Raw genomic sequence first — 19792 nt, 5'->3', positions numbered from 1 at the left:
CACAGCCAAATACCTCCACACTGCAGTTTCACTTGCTTTACTGCACATCTTGTTAAAGATACTGATTAACAACATCAAAGCAACATCAGGCAACTAAATTACCTGAAAATATGACTTGTTTGTACAACAGTGTGAGTATAAACTGTTGCCAGGCACTCCCGTGGTGCCTTCGATCCATTAACTTGGCCACTGTTCTAAAAAACAGCTTTAGGTTTCCACTGAGAGGAAGCAGATCTGAGGACGAGACAAAGGAGAGCCGCTCAGAGGCACCAACATGCTGGTTTTGTATTAAAATATTTCATTGAAGTTATACACACACAAACACACAGATGAAAGGACTCATAAGAAGTGGCACGTGCACACACACACACACACACACACATACACCTGTGCGCAGCCAGGATGCTGTTGTCATCTGCATTCTGTTGGTGAGATGGCAGATAGAGAGCATATCACTGCTTTGTTTTCACCAACAGAAATGAAATATGAGCTGTTCTTTTATCAGTCAGCCTGTTTACTCACTGCAGGCAACAAGTTTGTCTTCTTCTCTATTCAAAAACAGAAGGCCTCTATAGCTATGGCTAAAGTAAAAACTTTTTTTTCTCACTAAGGTTTAATGTTAACAACAATATGCACAAGGTCACTGGCACCAGATCTAAGGCTTTTTGATTTTTGAATCAGTTCTCTGACATGTATTTTGGTTTCCATAAAAGCAGGCAGTTATGAACCTCCCTCTAACCCCTTAATGATGAAACAAAAATGATATCATTATACATCATTGTAAATAAATAAATAGCGTTATCTTTTACACTTTACAATATTTATTTCTAATGCATTGATAAGGTACAATGTTATGTGTTAAAAATATGTTTACATATGCTTATTGTGCTTACAAAGTAGTAACTTAGTCTGAAATGTTTGATATAGCAACTGTAGATTTAAGGGAAGTGGGATACAATTTGAGGGGGGAATAAATTTAAAACATCCCTGTATTAGTACAACCCTAAAAAGTTTTTGCATCTCTCTGTGTGGAGTGAAGCTGTGCAATAGACTAAGTGAAGAACTGAAATAATGTCCCAGCAGAACTCTGCAAAAACCATATTTGAACCGCTTTATTAAACAAAGTACAGGGAGGAGGTAGGGCTTTGATGGCGTGTTCTCACCCACTACTTTCACAACAGGGATGTTTATATATGTGTGTGTGGGTACTTTGACATGTAACTGTGGTTATAAAAACAAATACATGTAACACATTGTAAGGAAGAATTTATGATAGGGCATAAACAGAAAGAAAAAGTGTTGACTATTAGTTAATAAATAGTGGAAAGGGGGTGGGATTTAATAAGCTTATGCTTCTTCCTACTCATTTTTTTAATGTGAGTTATTTAAAATGATTATTGTTACTTTTGTTTTGCTTTGTTTGTTTGTTTCTTTTTTCTGTTGTTGTTATTATACTGTTTTAACATGTTCAAAATAAAGATGCAATATATAGGTGAACAGATTTGTCTCACTATTTGGCAAGGAACCAGTAAGGTTTTTCTCATTCCTGCCCTTATTAAGGCATACAGATTACTGATGAAGGAATTACAATAACACTCTCCTAATAAATAGTTTATAGATATGTAAAGTGGTACCAATTTTTATATTAAATAACCAAATAGACACAAATGTTAAAATGACACATCATGTAAAAGGACAATTAAATATCGGAAGCTGCTGTAATATGACATCAGTACTTGCATGTGTGAATAGAATAAAGTATTATGAAAGCTATTCACATGGAGTGTTTTGAGGGTTTTTCTTTTCCTCTTTTTGTATAACAAACTTCAACAGAGTCTAGGAACTCAGTGACATGATGTTAGGATTCTATTAGTGGTCTTGAAGTCTTTCTCTGGCATCTCTCCATTTGCTTTTTTGCTTGTGTACAGCCACACAGTTTTGCATCATAACTTGTAACTAGCTGTGGCAGTGGTGTATTTCTGTTGTTTATCAGACAAATCATCAGATTACCAGAACATTTCACAGCTGAAACCTTTTCAAGAAACTAAGAAACTAAGTAATACAGACCTCAAAGTCTGTATTACTTTGTAGTAGACACACCACTGGGCTCCCCATAAGAAGAAGTAAAATATACATTACATAGCCTCATGGTGCCCCATGACAGCCAGAATAGACTACAACCCCCTACTGTGACCCTGAATTGGATAAGTGGAAGAAAATGAATGAGTGGACACTCAAACTGCTGTTAATTGCTTTACATTATCAAAAAGTTGATTCTTCAGCTTGTGGTTTGAAAATTGAAACTAAGTATCCTTGCCAGGTGTTTAAAATATATAGTTAAATATAGTCTTCAACAGCAAATCAATTTTAGATCATTCCCAAGCTGTCTCACTACCATCTGAAATTGCTGTTTTGCATCTGAGAGGAGCTCCGGAGAGAATAACTCAAGTAAACAGCACACTCAAACAACAAGAGTTCTTGATTACATATTCACTTTCATGGCTACACTTAATTTTCTCACTGTGAAATCAGTATTTATTCAAAACCTCCCTAGGATTAAAATAGCACAATATTCTTTACATATTACAGTTCTATATCCTCAGACTGCAGCTGCTAACATAAAAATGCCCCCTGGTATACATATACGAAGGGGACAAAATTTCGACACATCCACCACCTAAAACACATAGGACATATACAATTATAACTATAAAACTAATAAAACGTATAGTTATAATTATATAACTATAATCTCTTCATGTACTGTGATGACAAGGGGTCCTGACTTTATGAGACCACAAAAGTTACTAATTCAATACACCTAGGGATTTGGTGTTACAGCCTCAACTGTTAGCAAATGCAGTTTGTGACCTTTGCATTTTGTCTTGTTCTAGCTTTACCTTTGTGACAAAACCACTATAAGAAAGAATGAGTACGCAATTCTTTCTTAGCGTAGAAAAGCCAGTAAATATGACAAACATTAACTACTATTAACACTATGAGATGGCAGTCAGATAAGTAGGGATGGGAATCAATTGGTTCTTGCACTTGTGCTATAATCAGCTGATTTCAGTTGTTGTAGGAGGAAAATAGCAGGTCAGTTTACAGCGTTAGTATGGACATAACTTTTATTTCTATTGCACAAAAGGACAAGAACATAATGGCAAGTGCAAACTGCATCTAGGACAGAAACAACTGTATTTGCTGCTTACACAACTTAGCCTCTTTACAAGCAGTCGCACAGAAAGCATGCTAATGCTAAGCTAGCCAGACACCATGCTAACACTAACCTAGCCAAAAACCCAGATTGACGCTAAAGCTGAGTGAATGCCGATCGCAGCCCAGCACCGTGGTCAAGTGAGCTGTCATTTGTGAGCCGCAGTGAAGCTGCCGCTGGCTTAACTGAGCCCCAGAGTAAAGGCATCCATGTCATGGGTCTGCGGGCAGATTGCCTCTTTGGGGGTACTGGTGCCTGGACCCGGGAGTATAGAGTATGTATTAAGAGTGTGAGTGTGTGTACTCTGTTCAGTTCTCTTTGTCTCCATGTTGGGTGAGTGCTCAGTATTTGCATGTGTGTGCATGAGAGTGCGAATGCATGTTAGTGTCTGTGTGAGCCCGTTGCTTTATTTACATGTGTCAGGTCGGAACATCTCGGCTTTTCTCCCCCCATCACACTCCCTCCCAGTGGCTGGTGTCCCCACCCGCCAGTGCATTGGTGGATCTCTTTGTCCAGGGTGGATGCACGGGGTGCGTACTGGCTCACCCCTGGTGAAAGTTCGGTGGTGCCTATCCCCGTGGCTCAGTTGTGCCGGAGGAGCCTGCGGGCTTGTCGCTGCAGAGTGACAGTGAAATATCCTGTCTCAGAGTGACGCTGAAAAACTAGTTCATGCATTTATTACTTCCAGGCTGGACTACTGTAATTCATTATTATCAGGATGTCCAAAAAACTCACTGAAAAGCCTTCAGCTAATCCAAAATGCTGCAGCAAGAGTCCTGACAGGGACTAGAAAGAGAGAGCATATTTCTCCTGTTTTGGCTTCCCTTCATTGGCTTCCTGTTAAATCCAGAATTGAATTCAAAATCCTGCTCCTCACATACAAGGTCTTAAATAATCAGGCCCCATCTTATCTTAATGACCTTGTAGTACCATATCACCCTATTAGAGCGCTCCGCTCTCGCTCTGCAGGCCTACTTGTTGTTCCTAGAGTATTTAAAAGTAGAATGGGAGGGAGAGCCTTCAGTTTTCAGGCCCCTCTTCTGTGGAACCAGCTTCCAGTTTGGATTCGGGAGACAGACACTATCTCTACTTTTAAGATTAGGCTTAAAACTTTCCTTTTTTCTAAAGCATATAGTTAGGGCTGGACCAGGTGACCCTGAATCCTCCCTTTGTTATGCTGCAATAGATGTAGGCTGCCGGGGGATTCCCATGATGCATTGAGTTTTTCCTTTCCAGTCACCTTTCTCACTCACTATGTATTAATAGACCTCTCTGCATTGAATCATATCTGTTATTAACCTCTGTCTCTCTTCCACAGCATGTCTTTATCCTGTCTTCCTTCTCTCACCCCAACCGGTCGCAGCAGATGGCCGCCCCTCCCTGAGCCTGGTTCTGCCGGAGGTTTCTTCCTGTTAAAAGGGAGTTTTTCCTTCCCACTGTCGCCAAAGTGCTTGCTCATAGGGGGTCATATGATTGTTGGGTTTTTCTCTGTATCTATGAAGCGCCTTGAGGCGACTTTTGTTGTGATTTGGCGCTATATAAATAAAATTAAATTGAATTGAATTGAATTGCAGCCCCCTGAGGCTTCTGCACTGTGGCTGCTAGGTGACCCCTGTCCTACATTTTCCTCGGCTCTTTTTTTTTTTTTGTGGCTGTCCTGTTTGGCTCTTTTGCCATCAGAATTATTGTCTAAAGTCGAAGAAAGATGCCCAATGGATTTACTTTACCAAATTGACCATCCCAGCCTTGCCGTAATGGTCTATTTGATTCACCTTTTATTGTTTATTTTATTTTATTTTTTTATTTTCACTTGCTATATACGGGAAAGACTTGAATGAGGAAAAGAAAAGGGAGAAAGGAAGAGGGGGAAAAAACAGCGGAGAAGAGGGAGATAAAGACAAAAAAACCAAAAACCAACTAAATAAGCAGACAAAAAAATACATATATCAATCACCTGGATCACCTGTTGAGAAAGAAAAAAGAAAACAAGCAGAAGAAAACGAGAGCAATACAATAAACAACATCATGATGATCTATGGGAATATTACAGTAAATACTAAATATTAAACATTATTGTGTAAGATCGACAGTGCACAGTGTGCTTTGAGGTAGGAGCCAAAAAGGGTGTAGTTTGTATGTGTGAGCACCCGTGTGTACACCTGTGAGCATGGACACGCTTGTTTTTAAAAGGTTCCTTCATGTAATGATCTACTAGAGGGTGTGGGGGGGTCACAGCCCCGTCCTCCAGGGCATGAAGCAGGTATGGAGGAGATCAAGGCTCCAGACATTCAGAGGCCCCCAGAACACAAGAGACCAAGGAAGACCAACAGAGGGGCAGCCGCGCCACCATCCCAGAAAGAGCTGAGGAGAGCCCCAGATGAGGGGTCACTCAGCAGCCGCGGGGCAGAAGCCAGGGGGGGTTGCAGTGATGCGCCCGTGAGCTCCGCCGGCAGCCAGCTGTGCCAGGGTGACCGAGCCCCAGGCCGAGGGCACCCCACCCCCGAAGTGGCCCGAGCGAGCCCCAGGGTCCAGGCTCCGATAAGCAGCCACCAAGGAGTGAGCCAGTGTGTACCTGGACGCCCATCCCCGGACACAAAGAACCACCAACGCACCGATGTCTGAGGGCGTCTGCCACTGGCAGGGGGAGTGGTGGGGGGAGATAGGCCTCCAAACCTTGGAGGGCCCGAGATGTCCCCAGAGAGGTGGCGTCTGATACCCAACCTGACATATAGACATACAGGCACACACAGATACAAACTCATGCTCTCATATGCAATTACTCAACACTCAACCAACGTGGAGACAGACATAGAGAGACACTGTACACACAATCACACTCCCCAAGCGTACTCTACGAACCGGGTCTAGGTACCCTTGCCCCTGGAGGGGGAAACTGCACCCAGACCCAGGTGGTGTTACCCTTTTCCCTGCGGCGGGGAGAAGCAGCAGCCCCGACTCCGCAGCAGCAGGGAGGCCCCACATTCCAGACCCCAGTCGGACGGCCAACTCTTCCTCGGCTCTTTTTTAGGTGGGTAGCGCGATTGCCCCTGCGGCGGTCCTCCCTGGGCTCTCGTGCTCAGAGGGGCCTCTAGATGTCTGGGGCCTGGAGCTCCTCCACGCCTTGTTCATGTCCGGGGGGTCAGGGGTATGGCTCCCCACACCTACTATTAGACACATGGAGAAACCTTGTAAATACAAGCGTGCTCACACACGCATACACACAAGTTTTCACAGACACACACTGTCTGAGTTGGCTGCTGCCTCTAAACATATCAAGAATTATTAGCCCTGTATGCTGCTCAGTAAAATTGAATATTATTAACTGTTCCTTATGCATATGTTAGCTGTTAGTGTAATTTTCTTATTATGTTGTTTTCCTTTTGCTCGTTTTGTTTGTTTTACACACATTTTACAACTTCTGTCTACTTATTATATACTTCTTTTTAAAATTATGTGGATAAAGGTTACAGCTAGGATGAGGTTAGGGTTCAGGGCATAAAGTGAAATTGAAAAATGTAATGACATTATTTATCATATTTTTTATGATACTGTTCTGTTTACATAGAATAGAATAGAATAGAATAGAATAGAATAGAATAGAATAGAATAGCCTTTATTGTCATTGTACAGAGTACAACGAAATTGGAGTGCCACTCCCTTGGTGCAAGTTTCAATAATAAATATAAATGTAAAATATAAAAAGTACAAAAAAACAATCGTAAGTACTCAAACAGTAGTATGTACAATATATACAGGATAGCAGCATTAATATAATGACAGTATGAATAGCAGCATAATATAATGACAGTGACAGTATGGAATAGGTTAAATTGTTTTTGTGCTTATTTACTACGGTGATTGCTCTGAGAAAGAAGCTATCCCTGAATCTGTTTGTCCTGGTATTATGTGACCTGTACGGTCGGCCTGACGGTAATAGTTCAAACAGTTGGTTGCTGGGGTGAGAGTGGTCCTTGATGATATTGCCAGCTCTGCTGAGGTACCGAGAGTTTGCAGTGACCTCCAGGCTGGGCAGAGAGCAGCCAGTGATCTTCTGGGCTGTTGATGACCCTCTGCAGTACTTTCCTGTCCGCAGCTGAGCACCCTGCATACCATGTTGTTATGCCGTACGTTAGGATGCTCTCTATGGTGGCTCTGTAAAATGTCACCAGCAGCCTCTCCTCCAGGTTGTTCCTCCTGAGCACTCTCAGAAAGTGGAGACGCTGCTGGGCCTTTTTAACCACCGCTGTAGTATTTGCAGTCCAGGAGAGGTCATCAGATATCTGCACGCCCAGAAACCTCATGGAGTGTACCCTCTCCACACAACTCCCGTGAATGTAAAGTGGGGCCGGGTCTGCTCTGCCCTTCCTGAAGTCCAAGATAAGTTCTTTAGTTTTCGTGGTGTTCAGTTGGAGGTTGTTAACTGAACACCACTCAGTCTGTTGACCTCATCTCTGTAGTCCGACTCATCCCCCCTTGAGATGAGTCCAACCACTGTGGTGTCATCCGCGAACTTTATGATGGTGTTTGAGAGATGGGTAGGGGAGCAGTCGGATGTGTAGAGCGTAAACAGGAGGGGACTCAAAACACATCCTTGTGGAGACCCGGTGCTGAGTGTGATGGTGCTGGACCGGTGGGGGCCGAGTCTGACAGACTGTGGTCTATTTGTCAGGAAGTCCTTGATCCAGAGGCAGATGGGGGTGGAGAGTCCCAGGTGAGACAGTATCCTCCATACATATCCTCCATTTTAAGAAATACTATTCTCAATAAAATGATTTCGATCAAGAACTCACTTACAATGATGTTAGATTCAAACCCAAGTATAGTGCCACCAAAATGTGCATATGTCACCCAAATATTCCTCTCAGTAGTGGTTTATAAATCATTAAAAAAGAATGTATGATTTAATAGCAGTATATAAATCTCTTGGGTTGGCGTAATAAGCAAATGCTTCAGCCAATACTTTTTGATTAGCCTTGTCTCATGCTTTCTTGCTTTGTGGTAGATCTTTGTTCTGTCTTCACTGAGATATTTGAATGCTAATCAATAAAATCAAAATCAAATAAAACAGTCAGTATTTGAATGAAAAATAGTTAGTTTCTGAAGTGCTCAACCTGTACGTAACCAATATACAGTATGGGCCAAACAGTCATATCAAATATTCAGTTCAGTTCAATTCAGTTTTACAGTATTTATATAGCGCCAAATCACAACCACAGCCGCCTCAAAGCGCTTTTTATTGTAAAGCAGACTCTATAATAATACGTACAGAGAAAACCCCAACCATCATCTGACCCCCTATGAACAAGCACTTTGGCAACAGTGGGAAGGACAAATTCCCTTTTAACAGGAAGAAACCTCCAGCAGAACCAGGCTCAGGGTCTCTTGTCTCTCCCCATCTGTCGTGACCGGATGGGGAGAGACAAGGAAGACAGGATAAAGACATGCTGTGGAAGAGAAATTCATAACAAGTATGATTCAATGGAGAGAGTTCTATTAACACATAGTGACTGAGAAAGGTGACTGAAGAAGAAATACTCAATGCATCATGGGAATCCCCTGGCAGCCTACACCTACTGCAGCATAACTAAGGGAGGATTCAGGGTCACCTGGTCCAGCCCTAACTATATGCTTTAGCAAAAAGGAAAGTTTGAAGCTTAATCTTAAAAGTAGAGATAGTGTCTGTCTCCCGAATCCAAACTGGAAGCTGGTTCCACAGAAGAGGCGCCTGAAAACTGAAGGCTCTGCCTCCCATTCTACTTTTAAGTACTCTAGGAACAACAAGTAAGCCTGCAGTGCAAGAGTGAAGTGCTCTAATAGGGTGATATGGTACTACAAGGTCATTAAGATAAGATGGGGCCTGATTATTTAAGACCTTTTATGTGAGGAGCGGGATTGTATGTGAGAAGCCAATGAAGAGAAGCCAATACAGGGGAAATAATGTTGTATGCTTTCCTATTCTTCTCAGCATGTGATCTGGCTGAACTTAACAATTACTTGTTGGAATAATGGTTTTTGGCAAAGGAAGTGCTAGCTTTACAGGGAGAGACTCAGTTAAATTTTTTCTCCACATGATATCTACAGGAAATACACTAGCAAAAATACACTCCATCTGTATTTGTCCTTCCCTTTAATCACCCACCACCTGCTCTCTCAGGATTCACCTGGAGGCCACCTCCTGAGTATGGCAGACAATAAGAGAATAACACATCAGTCTCCTGTGTTCTGCACAGCTTGTTAACGTTTTAACATTTATGGTTGTAGTAGTTTTCTTGCTGATATGATTAATCCAACTGGGAAGAAGAAAGAATTTGAGAAATTGATCTTGAATGCTGAGAGTGAAGTGAGAGGAACCTGCTCAAGTGGTTTTATTCCATCAGAGCCTGTGTCGAATGTGTAGCTGGGATATACTGCTGCAATGGAAGTGTGCCAACCTCATAATGTATGTCTGTTGAAAGGAAAGATTGATTTTTGGAAACTTCAAAACAGGGTTTTTATTCTACCTTTCAGCTCTGTTGTTTGGCAGAAGGATTCTACAAGTGTAACTCAAAGCCAAGATATATCCATTATGTGTTTGTAAAGGCTTACTGCCTTCCTTGATATGAAGTGCCATGAAAAACTTTCGAGACTTACTGTAAATCCATACTAGAATAAAGCTTAACTTGTCAAAGTCATCCTATCGATCGGTTAACCCCTTTCAGCACAGCTACTGTTTTTTGATTATTATTTGGAAGTCCTATTTTGATTTCATCATAGATTCAAAGTTATGCAGGAAAGTAAGCACCAACTTTTCCAAAGTTGAATTTTGTGTGGAGGATCTGTAGTTTTTAGTTTAAGAGTCAAGTTTAGTTTAAGTTCAAAGATGGTAAAGCAGGCTGGGAGTTTTTTAAAATTCAGTTTTTCTCTCAAGATCAGATTATCGCCACAGAGTTTTGGTGTATTATCCTGTGGCATGAGAAGAAAAACAGCAGAAACCTGAATGTGCCTTTTTGTATGAGTACACGGCCCCGCTAACCCTATTCCATGGAGTTTGTCCAACTCTCAAAAGTGCAAGAGAATTGCCAGCAAAGTGTCAAAATGTAAATTCAAGTTCTATTTTTGTGCTTTCATGGACATAAATTGTCATGTTTTTATGACAGTAAAATACAATGGATTTTACTATATTTTGTGTCTGCTGCAAGTATCTAGTGCTAAGAAAGTGTGTGTTCCATGTGTGCCTGTGGTGAGTGTCAGTCAACACAATAAAGAGATCACAATTACAGACATTAATGGCAACAGAAAAGTGTTGCAGTAACAACTATCTGCGAGTGATACCCAAAACATTCCACATCATATTTTATATCATCTAGATTGTTTTACCAGAGTTATACAAGGTATAAAGGACCCCTAACCAAGCTGTTATCCCTAAACTTAACCAAGTCTCTGGTGTGACGACTTGTTTTTAAAAAAGGAAAACATCAATTCTGTTTACACAAACATGAATCAGAAGTAGAGATTTTCAGGACTGAACACAAATTTAACTGATTAGAAGTTATGACTATTTCAATAGCTGCCGTGAGATTGTGTTGGAATACCCAATGCGCTTACAGTGACAAGAGAAAAAAAATCTTAAAGCAGAGACGTTAACGAACATTTTTCTTGTAAAACAAAGGGGGCCTAGCGAAAAAAGTTTGGGAACCGCTGGACTGCACTATTAAGCATGAGATGCTCGATATTATACACTAATGAGGCAAAACATCATGGCCTGTCAAGAATGATTTGCACGGTGGCACAGTGGTTAGGACTACTGCCTCACAGCAAGGAGATGTCTGGTTTAAACCCCCTGGACATTTGGCAGTTCTGTGTGAGCTTTCACCCACAACAAAAAGACTTCTCATGTTATTTGATATCGACACCTATACCCAGTTTACAATACAGAGTGTGTGGTTTTCTGTCTCCCTCTGTTAGACCTTTTACTGCCAACCTGTCCACTCTGTTGTCTACCTGCAACCCACACTGTTAGACTTTTCATCGCCACTTTGTGGTAACATACTGGCGTCACTGTTGCCAGCGTCATACCGTGACGCCGTGTTACGGTAGCTTACCGTTCTGCAGGATGATACCGTGTTTTGTTGGTGTGGTATAATACTCTTGGACAAATTATGGTAATGTACCGTGGCCTTTTTTATGGTATCTCACTGGCGACAGTGACGCCAGTGAGATACCGTTATGTCGTTATGTCGTAAATTACGTCAACAAAGTAACATCATACTGTGATTAAGAAATTGGTATACTACTGTTTATTCACGGTATGTCACTGTAAGCCCGCTGCAAGATAATAAACTGCAATATATTAACCAGTAACTTACCGTTATCACGCATCATCAGTACCAAAAATATTCATCTCTGCTAGAGGACACCGTGTCCCAACAGGCGGTCATTTACTGTTTAACAGGTCGTAATTGACCGTAATTTCAGTTAACAGTAACATACTGTAAGATACTCGAGGGTTCCAAAAAAAATTGGATGGATAGCTAGATAGACACACACAAAATATAATTCATGTGGTTGACACCACTTTATTTCAGTTCTGATTTTTCCCTGCTGAAATACACATTTCCAAAATCAAAAACTGAAAAGAACTGAAAACATATTTTCATCGAGGAAGCACTTGTTTTTACTAAACCATGTAATCCATTATTTTCTCTGATGGTTGTACAAACAATAACGATATTATGTCATATCCATATCATGGCAGACAACATATGCTCAAGGTGTTGGGTTTTCTTATTCATATTTTGTAGGGTCTTAAACCTACAATGTGAAGTGTCTTGGCATTCATTTTGTTGGCACCATACAAATTAACTGATTTGTAATGAATATAATATCAAGCCCCACACGTCTGCCTTTATATACACTTTGTCCAAAATACTGGCTCACACCACCAAATCAATGCACAAAACAGGGTCCACAAGGACACGGATGAGGGTGTGTGGTGTGAAGTAACTTGACTGTCCTGCACTGAACCCTGATCTTGCTTTGTGGACTGAGTTCATTGATTTGTAGGGTGAGCCAATACATGTGACAATTAAAGTGTAAGTAGCTGAAATAATTTTTAACAAACGGGTAAAAGAAGGGAAAAAAATCAATGAGATGGTCAATTTGGTAAAGTAAATCCGTTGGGCATCTTTCTTTGCCTTTAGACAACAATTCTGATGCCAAAAGAGCCAAACGGGACAGGCTAACTTTCCTCCAGTAAGCCGCTGGAGGAAAGTTGTGACATGAGGGTTAATGTGAACAACCTTTCGCTTCACAGTGGCCAGTGTTGGGAAGGTTACTTTTAAAATGTATTCCATTACAGAAAACAGAATACATGCCCCAAAATGTATTCTGTAACGTATTCCGTTACGTTACTCAATGACAGTAACGTATTCTGAATACTTTGGATTACTTAATATATTATTATTACTATTACTGAAGGTCCGCGACTCCGAACTGTAGTAAAGGGACCTCTGGCTAATACGGCGGGGTCCCTGTCGGCTTGTTGTGTGGGTCAACTTTTCTTGCGAGAGACAGAGAGAGGCGTTGAAAGACTGCTCCAACGGAACTATTGTTTTCGGAGGAAAACACGAACACGGTGTACAGTCGAGTCCTAATAGCTTACTTACAACTGGGCTCGTCAGGCACTCTTCTTGGCTGAAGTGGTTATTATTATATTTGCATGCTTCCAGCTCCTGTTTTTGCTCAATGACAACTTGTACCTTTCCACTCCCCCTTTTCTCCCTCCTCGCGCTCACAGACCCATAACGTCCATTCTCCCTGCAACACAGTCCTGACCCGCGACAAAACGAAACAGGAAAGTACCGCAGTGTAATCCATTTATTTCAACAAAGTAACTGTATTCTGAATACCACCTTTTTAAACGGTAACTGTAACGGAATACAGTTACTCATATTTTGTATTTTAAATACGTAATGGCGGTACATGTATTCCATTACTCCCCAACACTGACAGTGGTCCCAGTCTTTCTGCTTGTCCCAACCTTGGAGGTACATTTTGTTCCCTCTTCAGGGTTTATCCTTAAAGAAAACCTTAAAACATGCCATAATAAATAGTAACATACAGTAACATTGAGTTGTGATTTGAAATAATGAGTTACTTAGGGATAATTTATTCATCATCTATCACTATTAGCTAACTGTTCAAACATACCTCTGAATTAGTTCCAATGTTTCAGGAGTATCGGAACAGTTGAGACAGATTTTTTCTAAACACTGGGTCTCTGTGGCTTTTAAACCCCAAAACACGCTGCGCCAAAAATTGGTCCACCCCAAGGATCGGGTCCCCCGACACAAACAGAGTAACATAGTGTACACTGTTAAGTGCCAGGAGGATTGCCAGGATTTATACATCGGGGAAACCAAACAACCAGAAGAGCTACCTCGTCAGGCCAGGACTCTGCAGTCTATTTACACCTACAGGCTAGTGGACACTCTTTCAAGGATGAGAAAGTACACATCCTGGACAGGGAAGAACGCTGGTTTGAGCGTGGAGTCAAGGAGGCCATTTACGTGAAAAGGGAAAGACCATCTCTGAATCGAGGAGGGGGCCTAAGGGTACATCTTTCGCCATCTTACAATGCTGTGATTGCAGCCATTCCCCAACTTTCTGTGAATGGTACTCATGGCCATTGATCAGTGGTCTTTGATCAGTGGGTTTTGGTCAGTGGTTGTTGATCAATGGTCATGAGAATTTGCATAATTATGATTAAGGAACTGACCTCACAGCCCATTGTTCCTTCAGTGGGCTGGTTTCATTCATTATGCAAATGTACTGTTTATAAGATTGGGGAAACCTGCAGTCAGCTGAGACTGAAGAAGTCACTTGGATGAGTGACGAAACGTTTCTCCCAGAAAACGCTACGTCCAGATGAACAGAATCAACTTTTGGAGATTTATTTTCCTGGATGATTGAGAATGCATCAAGACATATTAATGGCCTTATGTAAATAAGTCCGTTTTAACATATTATAATTGTACATAATTGGGAATTATTGTGCACATTAAACACACCTAACAAAGAATCAGCCCAATTAAATTACCGGAGATGAATCAACTGTATGGTTATTTTGGAGTTTATAGTTTGTGCTGCTGTTAAACTTTACAGTATTGACTTCAGTATTTTTGCTGTTGGTGTTGCTAGACTACCATTTTGATCAGTAATATGTAATGTGAAATTTGATATTTTTACTTTGCTGGATTCACTGAGACACATGTCCAACAACCTTGGTTTATAAAGGAAATTACAGAAATTTGAGCTAACAAAACAGAGACTGGATACCCGTGTCCACAAAAAGCTCCTGTGCCAAACAGAAATTTTAATATGGTCTAATCAGCTCTATTTCACGAATGACTTCTTACCAAGCATAATCAGCCTTGGGGTGCTTGGCAGGTTGATCTCTGCTTCAAGGGACATCCTGGTAGATGTTTCCTGCCAGAAAGAGGACCAAGACATTTTATGTAACAAAAAATACAAAAAACAAAACAGGACAGCAAGCAACAGCATTAAACATAGAGCTGTATGAAAAAAGCTTACATCTGCTAAGACAAAGAGGGAGTCTTCGTCTTCCTTGTAATACTTCATCATGAGAAGTATGGCTGCTGTGCCAACCTTGTTGTTGGTCAAAACTCCCTCACTTTCTATCTACTGGATGAGTGTCCTTATACCAAGGTTCCATTTGAGCTTCTGGCTAGAGAAATAGTTAATAATCCTTCTGCCTTTGGTTATGAGGGCCTGACCTAAGCGCTCACTGATATCGATGCCTGTGAGTTTGTAAAAGTGGTTCGAAAGACCTTTCCAAGTAAACAAGAATGGCCACTGCTCCTGAATTTCAGCTACTGAAAGTGAGGGACAACTGTTGATAAGCTGCCGCTGAGAAATATATGTGAGGCACATGAAGTCATCCACATCAGGTCTCTCCACAGCTCCAGGTCCTTCTAAATTAAATATTGTTAACAGGATGTGTTTCTTTTCCTCCAAAGAAGCTTGTGTTTCCCCCTAAGGAAGTTCAACTGGCTGCCAATTTATACAACCATAGCTATCAACAAGGCATCTAACTTTTTTAGGTGAGGTTGCATTACTGCTGGGATTACAGTCTTCCTCATTCCTGGTTCTCTTTGTTTGACGAAGTCTATGTGTTGTATTATCTTGATTAACATGTTCAACTCTAGATTTGATGCTTCTTAGTAGTGAATAATGTCCACAACCCAGTCTTTCTCCCTTTTCAGTAAAATCTGCAAATGTTTGAGGGTATCTGTTTACAATGATCTTAGCAACCTCTTCACTGGACGCACGTTTAGGGTTTCTGCAGTTAACTTGCATGGCCTCCACAACAATTCTAACCATACTTCTCCTTTCCTCTGGATGACCTCTGTCTCCTCTTGTGATTGCATGCGACAGTTGGAGTGGAAATCTTTCACAAGCTCCAGAGTAATGGCGTCATTCAAATTCTTTGGTCTGCCATCTAAAAAAAAGAGAGAGAGAGAGAGAGAGAGAGAGAGATCAATGGAAAAGCAACTTCATATGGCTATTTCAACAAATATGTCCTCACTAAAAGATGAACACTGCGATTAGGATTGAGTACTAACAGAAAGGCAGTTTTGGGGACCTTGTCTGAAGCTGAAAATCAATCCCAGGACTGCAAAAGAACTACAAACTCAAGGTCTTGCATTGAAAAGTTGAAAAATACATAGTAAAATACAGTATATTTTACAGTTTGTCATAATTTCCACCCTTAGTCCTACCATTACCAATGAAAGGTTAATGGTGTTAGATTCAGTGTCTACTTTTGCTTCGTGCATTGCACAGCTGCAAAGATCCTGAAATTCCTCTATGATGCTCTGTATAGTGCTGGCTGGCAAGAGCATTTTAGCCTGCATTTTTAAATGACACAAAGTCAACTCTCTTCTAATAGATTAACTGTGTCCTGTCCTTGTATTATGGCAAATCCCCCAATTTCTTGTTGCCTTGACTGCTGAACTGTCTACTTATGTTTTTGAGAAATATGGCTGGAAAATGATGTTCGGACACTGAAGTATTTAGAGCAACCTTCAAATGGACCCCCCCCCCCCCATCTTTGATATGAAATCTGATAGGGGCACAAAGAGCTGTGAAGTTTTGTAGAGCATACCCACATCCAGGAACTTGACAGCTGAGGTCACCAGTGAACTTATAAAACTCCTCCTCGGTGGTCACCCTTCTTGTTCTGTGATTCCTTGGCATATGTGAATGAAGGCAGAAAATGTTCTGAAAGTGGCAGGGCAGTTCTCAGTTCCACAAGAAAGCCTATAGTTAGCTACATGTTTGTGGTTTTTAACATGCAAGCTGAACAATATAAATTTCCGTTCTAAATTTTGTGGCACTGAAGCCACAACATTTACTGTTGATTTTGCAATACTAAGCTATGGAAATTACTGCAAAGGCTAACAGTGCACACTGCTTTTCCATCTAAAAAAAACCTTAAAATGACATGAAAAAACAAAACAAAAAAGTTTTTGTTCCATGGAAAAACAGATTCAGAGCATTCAGAGATTCAAAACAAAGATTCAGAGCAGCAACCTATTTTCCGGGACTCTCATAACAATTCCTACAACTATTCCTACTCAGGGAAAAGAGGGCAGAAGTCAGTCATCAACAGATTATTGTCTTGGTCTAATAAATGGGAATATACTCTAACAGCACCTATTTATTCATTATCTATTTGGTATGTTCTGGTTTTTACTGTGTTCAAACCATCTCCAGCAAAGTAATGATGCTTCAGAAACTTTGGGCTGTTTGATTTGACTTTGTATCCCAGCATTTTCAATTTAGTCTCTTTGTTGGAGAATCAGCTCTTATATAATTGGGCTATTCCCCTGGGGAATCTAATAATTTCCAGTTTTACATCTGGAAAGGTCAATTTATATTTTTAGATTAGAATACACTAGCCACTTTATTGTCATTCAGAACATACACCAGTTAGTGCACATCAGAACCAGATTTCCACTCTCCTTGCCATTGGATTGTACAGTATAAATTATTAAAAAATCTAAATCTAAAGATATATATGGATTTAGTGAAAATAGGATATTTACATGTAAGAATAGAAGACAAAGTTGTGACTCTAACTGTAAATAGTATTACCAAAGAATGCATACTGTTTGGGCGAGTTTGATTGCTGCACACTGTTGGCTGATTTGCACGCAAGCACAACAGTGACAAACTGAATAATGGACATGTCCTTGACTGCCAGTTAATTAAAGTGGTAGCAGTTCTTAGATGCGGCCCTACATTGCACGGTTTACTGTGATTTTTTAACTTTGGATCCACTATGGGGAAATTGCTGACCTTAAAATGAAAATCAGAAAGTCTTCTCTCCTGGTTTCTGTGCTAATCTGATTAGCAATTGCTGTGACTCTTTTCTTCACAACAGTTTTATTGATATGTTAGACTGAGAGTTTGACTAGCCGTTCATGTCAGTGACAGTGCAGTATATGCAAATATAATATGACGTTGTCAATAATCTTTAAGCAACCTACTCGTTAGCTCCACTTTGTTTGATGACTAGAACTGGTGCTAGCATTGGGCACCTTCAAGTCTGTTACTGAGACAAATGTCAAGTAGTGCAAACAAGAATATGACTTACTGGCTTCAGGTAGATCAAGTATAATAATTAACTATACTATAAAAAACTATGATAAATAAACTAGAAAACTAAAATATAGTAACTAATTGAGAAATTGATATGTAATGGACAACCAAGATGCTAGACTGTAAACATAATACAATGTAATATTCAATTCATTGTCATGCAATTTTCTAACAGCAAATAATTTTTTCAAACCCCAATAGTAGGACTGAAAGCATCTTCTTATGTGAAACAGCTAGCATCTACAAATGAAAAACAGTGCTGTTGTTCAGCTTACATAAGAGAAAAAGGATTCTGTGAACGCAGCACACCAAATGCACATTACCAGGAAGTCATTAAGAAGTTAAAAGGGGTCCAAGTTGAGAAGTCAGAGGTCAGAAAGCAATGACCCACCTTTCTGTTTGTGGATTTACACAACTGAATTCAACAAGATTTCAACAGAGATTTCTTGAGTTCACCTGGCTGATTTCCATCTTTTACAGTGACAGTACACTGTCAATGCTGTCTCTTTTCTCGATGGTATAAAGGTGGTATGAAGGTAGAATTTAGTCAATGAATCTAAGCATCGTCAGCTAAAAGTCATATGAATATCTGCTACACCTGATCTAACCTAACTCTGACCACGAACACCACAGCCACTGTGCACCAGTCACACACGCTTTTAATCCATCTCGGTACAGCAAGCTACCCTGTTCATCCTGCACTAACCTGCAGAGGATTTTCATGCGGCCTTTAAATAACACTCAGTCTATTTCAGTTTGATTTGCAGCATGTTTCACAATATGAAAAAAACATAATGTCACATAAACAGACCCAAAATTGGATTTAAAAACATGAGGACTGAAGTACCGCAATCGAAATTACTGACACTTGCAGTCATTCCAGTGTTGTGGCAAAACCAACAGTTCTTAAAATTTATCATATGGACAAACTTTGAAGCCAAGGAGCCAAGGTGTGAAAATGGGTGTGGGTCACAATCAGCCAAGGTTTCGAAAACACTGTGAAACCTAGCCCCACCCTATCATGTGATTCATTGAGGTCAAATGGGAAGGGATCTCAAAACTAGATTATAAATGGCAGGCAGTTGATTTTGTAAGCCATCGCCTCTGTTCAAAGATTGTGGTGGACATAGATGGCTTCTTTCACTCCTCTTTCAAATCTCTCCTGCCATTAGCTCTCCTGACCGGCTTGGTGACTACAAAGCCCAACATGGAAGCCATAAGCACTAGGAGGTACTTTTCCCATTTTTTCCCCTTGATCCTATGAGTTCAGCCACATCTATACATACCCAAGGAATAGTGCTTTTTATTGTGAAGTCATAAACTCACTATCCTCCTTATTCTCTATTGTATAGACCATATGCCTTCCATTCTTCTTGGAGGTATCACCGACTTCCTTTGGGTATCTCATCTTACTTCTCAATCCTGAAAAAGACTGTCTTTCTTTGTTGTACAAAACAATCCACTTTGTCATTTCTGTCCCAGTGGCCCCTTCCTTGACATTGGCTCTCTGTTGTAGGACTTGTAGAACTTTCAGCTTCATGCTTAGTCACATCTCAGCAATTTTCTTTCACAAATCTTTGGAAGGAAAATTGATTTGAAGGAGCTAAAAGCCAAATAGTGGCTCACAAATGGTGAGATCTTCTTTGAGTGCCTGTGTGCAGTAGTTGCTGTCTGTTATTATTGTGACCTTTTTCTCTCCTGTTTTTCCAACACCAGCACCCCTTTCAACACTGCTGCACTGACATCTACACTTCTCCATCCTGGGAGGGAGAAGTGCAGTGCCACTTCACTTAATAAGCACACTTATAACAAAAGTCCAGAAACATCATATAGAAATAATCAGCAATAATATTAAAAAAAATCTGAGCATCAAGTGAAGCATATTTATTGTGTAATTGTACGTTAACAAGA

General features: G+C 40.6%; 1 pseudogene; it reads right to left on the bottom strand.

Moving 5' to 3' along the window:
- Positions 1 to 3398: 3398 nt before the first annotated feature.
- On the bottom strand, positions 3399 to 18604 carry LOC146581788 (uncharacterized; annotated as a pseudogene).
- Between the last annotated feature and the right edge of the window lie 1188 nt (positions 18605 to 19792).

This window comes from Mchenga conophoros, linkage group LG2, assembly GCF_057382185.1.
Source record: "Mchenga conophoros isolate Kocher_MC1m ecotype Shallow Benthic linkage group LG2, M_conophoros_male_GT1.1, whole genome shotgun sequence".
Lineage (NCBI taxonomy): Eukaryota > Metazoa > Chordata > Actinopteri > Cichliformes > Cichlidae > Mchenga > Mchenga conophoros.
Note: the sequence above shows the minus strand (reverse complement) of the source record. Positions and strands in the feature narration are given on the sequence as shown.